Source organism: Echinops telfairi, unplaced genomic scaffold (assembly GCF_000313985.2).
Source record: "Echinops telfairi isolate 266 unplaced genomic scaffold, ASM31398v2 ScPeMD7_5592;HRSCAF=6446, whole genome shotgun sequence".
In the NCBI taxonomy this organism is placed as follows: domain Eukaryota; kingdom Metazoa; phylum Chordata; class Mammalia; order Afrosoricida; family Tenrecidae; genus Echinops; species Echinops telfairi.
The window spans coordinates 3834365-3840849 of NW_022109491.1; the positions used below are offsets into that span (position 1 = coordinate 3834365).

At 46.7% G+C, this 6485-nt stretch overlaps 1 protein-coding gene across 1 annotated transcript in view; it reads left to right on the plus strand.

The window, feature by feature from the left end:
* Positions 1–6321: 6321 nt before the first annotated feature.
* The window catches only part of ZNF217 (zinc finger protein 217), a 39406-nt gene continuing 39242 nt past the window's right edge, over positions 6322–6485 (plus strand). Inside the window, exon 1 of the mRNA XM_004698064.2 lies at positions 6322–6391. The gene's annotated coding sequence lies outside the window, so the exon portion shown is untranslated. The remainder of the gene's footprint in view (positions 6392–6485) is intronic.

Consider the following 6485-nt stretch of genomic DNA (forward strand, 5'->3'; position numbering starts at 1 on the left):
CTGACCCATAGCCACCCTGCGAGCTCCCCATGGGTTTCCAAGGCGGTCAATCTTCATGGGAGCAGACGCTCACATCCTTTTCTTGCTGGTGGTTTTAAAAACCACCAACCTCTGGGTCAAAAGAAAAGAGCACCCCTCAAAACTCAAACCATCGTTAAGCCCCAGAAAAGAGAGATTTTATGTATCTGTGTGTATTCACAATTATGTTTCAGTCGCCGTCTGCTATCTTTAAATGTCGTTTCTACTGCGGACATGTCAGTAAACGGCAGCCCTCCATGATGAAGACGTATCTCAGGGAAGGATCTGCTGACTGGCAGAGAAATATCTGAGTGGCCAGGAGCCCTGGCAGGTCCCTATCTGACAGACACCCGCTCCCGGCAGCCAATGCTAATGCAGATGCTGTAGGAGCAGTGTTGTGGACAGACTATCACAAGTTTACCAAGATTATTTCAGTCTACTGAACAACTTCAGGTGGGCACCGACCCCTGAGAATTCATTCCATGTAAATGCAATACTCTAGACCACATGGAAGGCTGGGTGCCCCTGGGTCCCAGACTATAGCAGCCCTGAATTATTCCTGGGGAAAATCCCAGTGTTCCTCTAATGCAGTGGTTCTCAACCTTCCTAATGCCTCGGCCCTTTCATACAGTTCCTCATGCTGTGGTAAAGCCCTCCCCGCTCCCCCCTGCCGTAAAATTATTTTCGTTGCTACTTCATAACTGTAATTTTGCTACTATTATGAATTGGGGGACCCTGTGAAAGGGTTGCTTGATCCCCTAAAAGGGTGGCGACCCACAGGTTGAGAACTGCCGCTCTAATGTGGCTATAGCACACTGCACACATCTGAAAACCACGGGAGACACAAGAGCTTTAACAACGTGGAAGGGACAAAAATCAGCACAGAGCACAGAAGTGGTCGCTTTTCTTCTCCATGAGAATGGAAGAGGATGGACAGCCAGGCCGAACTCAGACAGCATCTGTTTTCATGAGCCACACACTTGGTTTAGAGGACAGCCATGTCCCCTGAAATCTTACAAAGGAGAATTTGATCTCCACGTCGATTTCTCTGAAGGTGAAAAGAAGATTCCAGAGAATGTCTCACACTATGATGTAGTCTCATCTCATAGTCATGGGGGAGATTTCTTAGAAGGTTTTCATGCACCCTCAGAGGTCTAGGGATATACAAGAAGGTGGGAAATTGAGGCAGGTGGAGTGTCAAACTGTAGCTGGCCTATAGCCCAAAGATATCAAAAGCCCTGTCTGTCTATGTATCTATCTATCTAAAAGCCCTGTCTGTCTATGTATCTATGTATCTATGTATCTATGTATCTATGTATCTATGTATCTATCTATCTATCTATCTATCTATCTATCTATCTATCTATCTATCTATCTATCTATCTATCATCTATCTATAGCCCCATCCATCCATCCATCCATTATCCATCTATCTAATCTATCTTTTACACTCTCTTTAATAAGTCAATGTAGCTAACTCTGAGTTCAACTCAACATCACTGATATTTAAAAATATATTTTTCAGCATAATTATCATGCATGGTTAGAGGGCCCTCACTCTCTCTGAGCTCAGAAGAAGAAGAGGGAAGGTTCTTATTCTCAAGAAATCAAACCAAAGGTTGGTCTACCCCACAGAGTAGCCTCAGAAGTCCCCAGAGGCTGGCAATGTCTTCAGAAGAAAAACAAGTTCTAAGTGAAGCAAGCGTCTTTGCCCCCCTGAGTTTCTCACTGATACAAACATTTGTTTTTTTGTCTTGGGGTATGGGCGTGTGGGGGTGGGGCTGCAGTGCTTCAAAAAGTTGGTAGAAAAATGCCATTATCTCTTAATTCCATTTTTCCACTCACTGTTTTGAAAACCCTTGTTAGGATCATGAGCTTCTCTGATCTGTCCTCTTATTTATGGGTATGATACTTCATAAAAAACAAATATAAATCTATTGACCTGGAGGTTAAGGAAGAAACACATTCCTTGAAAAGATTACGGTCTAGAAAGAAGATTTTAAGCAGGGAAAACAGTGATGTGTCCAAGTACAGATCTGAGACCCCTTAAGTGTACACACACACACACACACACAGATTTTCCAAATATTTCCTAAGTGTCCATCTGACAAATCACCTGATTAAAGTTCTTTTGCATTTCTGTAAGACCTCTGAAGCTCCAGGTAAATAAATGCTACAATGGCTTAATCCAATATTTGCAAGGAGAAAATGTTTGTGGAGAATTTGGCCTTTCAGTTAGGGTGCCTTCTGAGATGTGATCCAATAGCTTGCATTGGAAAACTGTGTAATCTCCTTTGGAAATCCTTCCTGATGCTTTTGCAAAGGGAGCTTTAAGATAAATCATATTATTAATAACAACTTTAGTACAAATCATAAACTTAAGTTATTATTTAAAGCAGACAAGAAACTGGCTCCGTACTTTGATAAATCATAAACTTATTATTATTTTTTTAAAGCAGACAAGACGCTGGCTCTGCACTTTGAGCTGTTTAACTATTAATAACCAAGAAAGCTGCTCATTTTCAGGTTGGTCAAGTTTCCACCCCTTCTGCCTCCAACTTCGATCTGAGGGTGTATAGACAGGGTGTCCATGAAGTGTAATATGCACGCTGTCTGACCAAGGACATCTCCAATCTCTAAACATCAGAGAAGAATTAGTGAAATGACCCAAGAAAACAAGCCCCCCCCCCCACCGCCCGCGCCCTCCCCCAAGTCAATCAAATAACCTAACATTGCCAGACTTTGTGGAAATCCGCTACTGGAGCTGGGGAACAGGGGTGGGGGTGGGGATGAGTGGATCCAACTGGGGAGGTGGATGAACTGGGAAATTCTTCAGCAGGAAATGGCGCTTTCTGATGCTGCTAATTAAGGAACGAGGAGGCTGCTTCTGACTCAGCGTGGCAGCAGGCAAGGCTCGCCCGGCTTACGCGATCGCTTGGAGAAACTTAGAAATGAAAGCAGTTTGCTGGCCGCTTTGTATTTCCGAGACCAGAGGTGTGTGCGCGCTGTGCCTGTTTAAATGGTTCCTAATCTTCAAAATGGTTCCTTGCAGCTGCCCCCCCACCCCCACCTTTAACAAAATCAGCTGATCAAATGAATGGTTTCAGATAGCAGGGTGCTGTCCCAAAGAGATGATGTTGACTATTTACAAGTGAATATTTTTAAGGTCCACAGGCTTATCCTAGGATTCAGAGGATTCCACTAGAGTTTAAGGAGCAATGAAAAGATCACTCTTTGGGGAAATAATTGCCAATTTGTTGGATTGCAGATGCACCAGAGCCTAGTACAGTACAGATAAAACAGGGAGTGGATAATAACCATCTCACTGCCCAAAGACAACCATGAACACCTTTTATTCTAAAAAATTTCAAACTTTGAAATCCCACTTACCCAAATCCATTCATTTTATATTATTCATCTGTGTTTTAGTCATATTTCTTTATGATTTGAATTTTAGTTATTTTTGAGATAAACTTGTCGCTCAAGTTTATCCAAGCTTTTTAAAAAAATTTTTTAAGAGCCACTCAAACGATTTAGGTTTGAGGAGGGATAAAGTTTTTAAGAAACATACTATATATATTTACAACCCATCTCAAGAAGTGAAATCAACAATATCCTATTATTTTATTTTGATTATTGTTATGAGCTGTCGGTTAACAATGAGGGTTTTGTTTTCCTTTCTATTTTTCCTTCAGTACACACTGTGTTATTATCCATTTACTTATATATCTATCTATGGTACTATCTGTGTATCTATGCGTGTTCCTGTCTTTTAAAAAATAAATTTCATTGATTCATTTCCTTCCCCCTCTCTTTCCTCATCTCCCCTCCTCCCCCAGCAGCCTCTGTCACCCTCAATATTGGCTTCTTTTTGGTGTGAAAACCACTTATCTAAACTTTTTTTTGTAGTAATGGTCCCATATGGTATTATGTATCTATTTCGTTGTTGTTGAGCATCTACACAGCACACACCAACAATTTCTCCGCATACCACTCGGCGATGCTGATGGCTTTCTTTAAGTTGCCCAACCATTCAGCCTTCATCTGTGTTCTTCTTCCTCATTAACATAAACCCTGCAGCTTTTGAGCTGCTTTTGCCAATTTGATCCCTTAGAGGCAACACCCCATTCTCTAGGATTCCAAACTGTTAGCCACAGTGGCCTCCCTCTTCCTTGTTACTGCCCTCTTTGCTGAAATCTTGTCAAGTAAGCCATTCTCTCCTAGACGCCTCAGCCTACATCACTCAAACTGCACACACACTTTCTCCAATACCCTGTAATGCCGCTGCCCCAACCAAGGAAGTGAACAGTCAGTCCCTGAGAGCCCGGAATGCCACGTCCATTGAAAAACAAAATCCCGGTGAGAACACCAGTATCCACACTGTCACTTCATCCATACCATCTCTTTTTGCTTACTAATATCATGATAGCTGGCTCTTTTGAGAAACAAAGCAAACAAACAAAAAAAGAAAAACAAACAATTTAGCATGAGGCCTTCCCATTTGCTATTCTAATGCTTTCCCAATGATGTATTTTCCCAAACTTGCGTCAGGGTAAAGCGGCAGTATCTGACCTATATTCCACTGGGTTGGGGCACCTTGGATAATTCACTTGGATGACTGATTAGTGAAGCTCTGCTTAAATGTGGAAGAAAGGAGGAGAGAGACAGGAAGCCAGCGGTGGGGTGTGGGGGGCGGGGAGAAAGAGAGAGGGGAATGTTTTTCCGTCCTCCTGTAGTAAATATCTTGCTGCTATGCATATCTTTGCTCATCAAGCCTTTTCCTTGATTAGCGTTGTTTCCTGAGGATGGATTCCCCAAGTATTACTGCACTGCAATGTCTGAACATTTGGAAGGCCCTTGACTCTTCTTACTGAATTGTTTACAAAAGGACTGTACCAATTTACACTTCCACTTACAAAGGATGAGAGAGCCGCTATTAAAACGTTGAAAGGCAGGGCTTTTCGGAGCTCTTATAAATCACCGGCTCTAAGAGGCTGACTTATGCTTGTCATATGGCCAGAGTCATGGCAGAATAAATAAATACACGTTTTCGATCGCTATAAAAACCCAGCCCGCGCAGGCTGCCAAACCACCACAAACTATCTTTGATTCAACGAGGAAGCCGGTCGACTTGTTGCAAATGTGGTAATGAGATCGCTTCCACCCAGCCGGCGGCCGGGCTGGCGGGGGGAGGGGACCTGCGTGGCTGGCCATCCCGGGGAAGGTGGAAGCCGATCCCTCTTTTTAAAGCGAACCGCAGGCGCACGGGCTCCCGGGCCTCCCTCGAGCCGGCTCGCCGGTGCAGGACCTGGGAGCAGTTGCTTGCAACTCGGGCGGCACGCGTGCCCCGCGAACGCCACTCCGACGCGCTGGGGTGACAGGATTAAGCCACAGCCATTTTAGCAGCGAGTCCCCATTCGACTCTGTTTCCCTGGGGACAGCCGGCTCTAACTTTGAGGCTTTCAGATACACACTACCCCAGCAACCTGTTTACTGCTGCGCCTAGCCGTCGTGCCTCCTTTAGGAACAGGGCACGGGCGGCTCTAAAGCCTTCGAGCCCCCCTCTCCCGTTTGCCCCCGTTTGTGGGTGACAGGTTCTGTGTTGGGGGGCGGGAGGGAGAGAGCGCTCTAATCTCTGTGCATGGAGAGAGAATCCTCATAAAGAAGGAACTGGATGAGAACAGGCTTCGTTCCTTTCCATCCTGGCCCCTGATAAGCCAGCCCTTGGATGTTTACTGCTTTCTTTGGTGGGGGGCGGGGTGTTGAGCAAAGATGGACCCCTGATTGCTCGATTGCTCGTTTTTTGCTTTTCAGTGTGCACCTCGCCTTGCAGCCAGGTGGTTCCTCCAATTGCCAGGGAAGCAAGCATCCCATCTTAAAAGACGTTCAAGAGGTCCACGCTGGCTTGGCATATGTGAAAACGTGTCAACAAAATGTGCTAGCCAGATCTGAAGCGACAACACCACGTGGTGAGAGAAGCCAAAGGCATTCGCGGAAGGGCTGTGCCCGTGGGGGTGGGGGCAAGGAGGCGGCTTGTGCCATCTAGACATGTCTGTTGAGGGGTCCCTGGTGCTTGGCACCCGTTGGAGCGCCGCGTGGGGCCTCATTGTGACGCACCTGGCGCCGGGCGACCTCAGGACCCCACCTCTTTTTCTTTTCAGGGTGAAGCTGGAGGAGACCGGAGGCCCGGCGGCTCGCGGCAGGATTCGAACCCGTGTCGCGCCCAGGGCGTGGCAGTCCCGTCCGACTAGCGGCAGGTGAAGGCGGCGTGGCGGCTGCGTCCTCCTCCTCCTCCTCTGGAGGTTGGCTCCGCAGGCCTCCACCTTGGAGGAGAAGGTGCCCCAGGACCCTCGCTGAGCATCGCCCAGGCCAGGTACGGTCCCCGCGTCCGCCGCACCCACCGTGCGCCTGCTCCCGGGCCCCGCGCCCTCCGCGCCCCGCCTCGACACGTTGTGACGCAGAGGCCC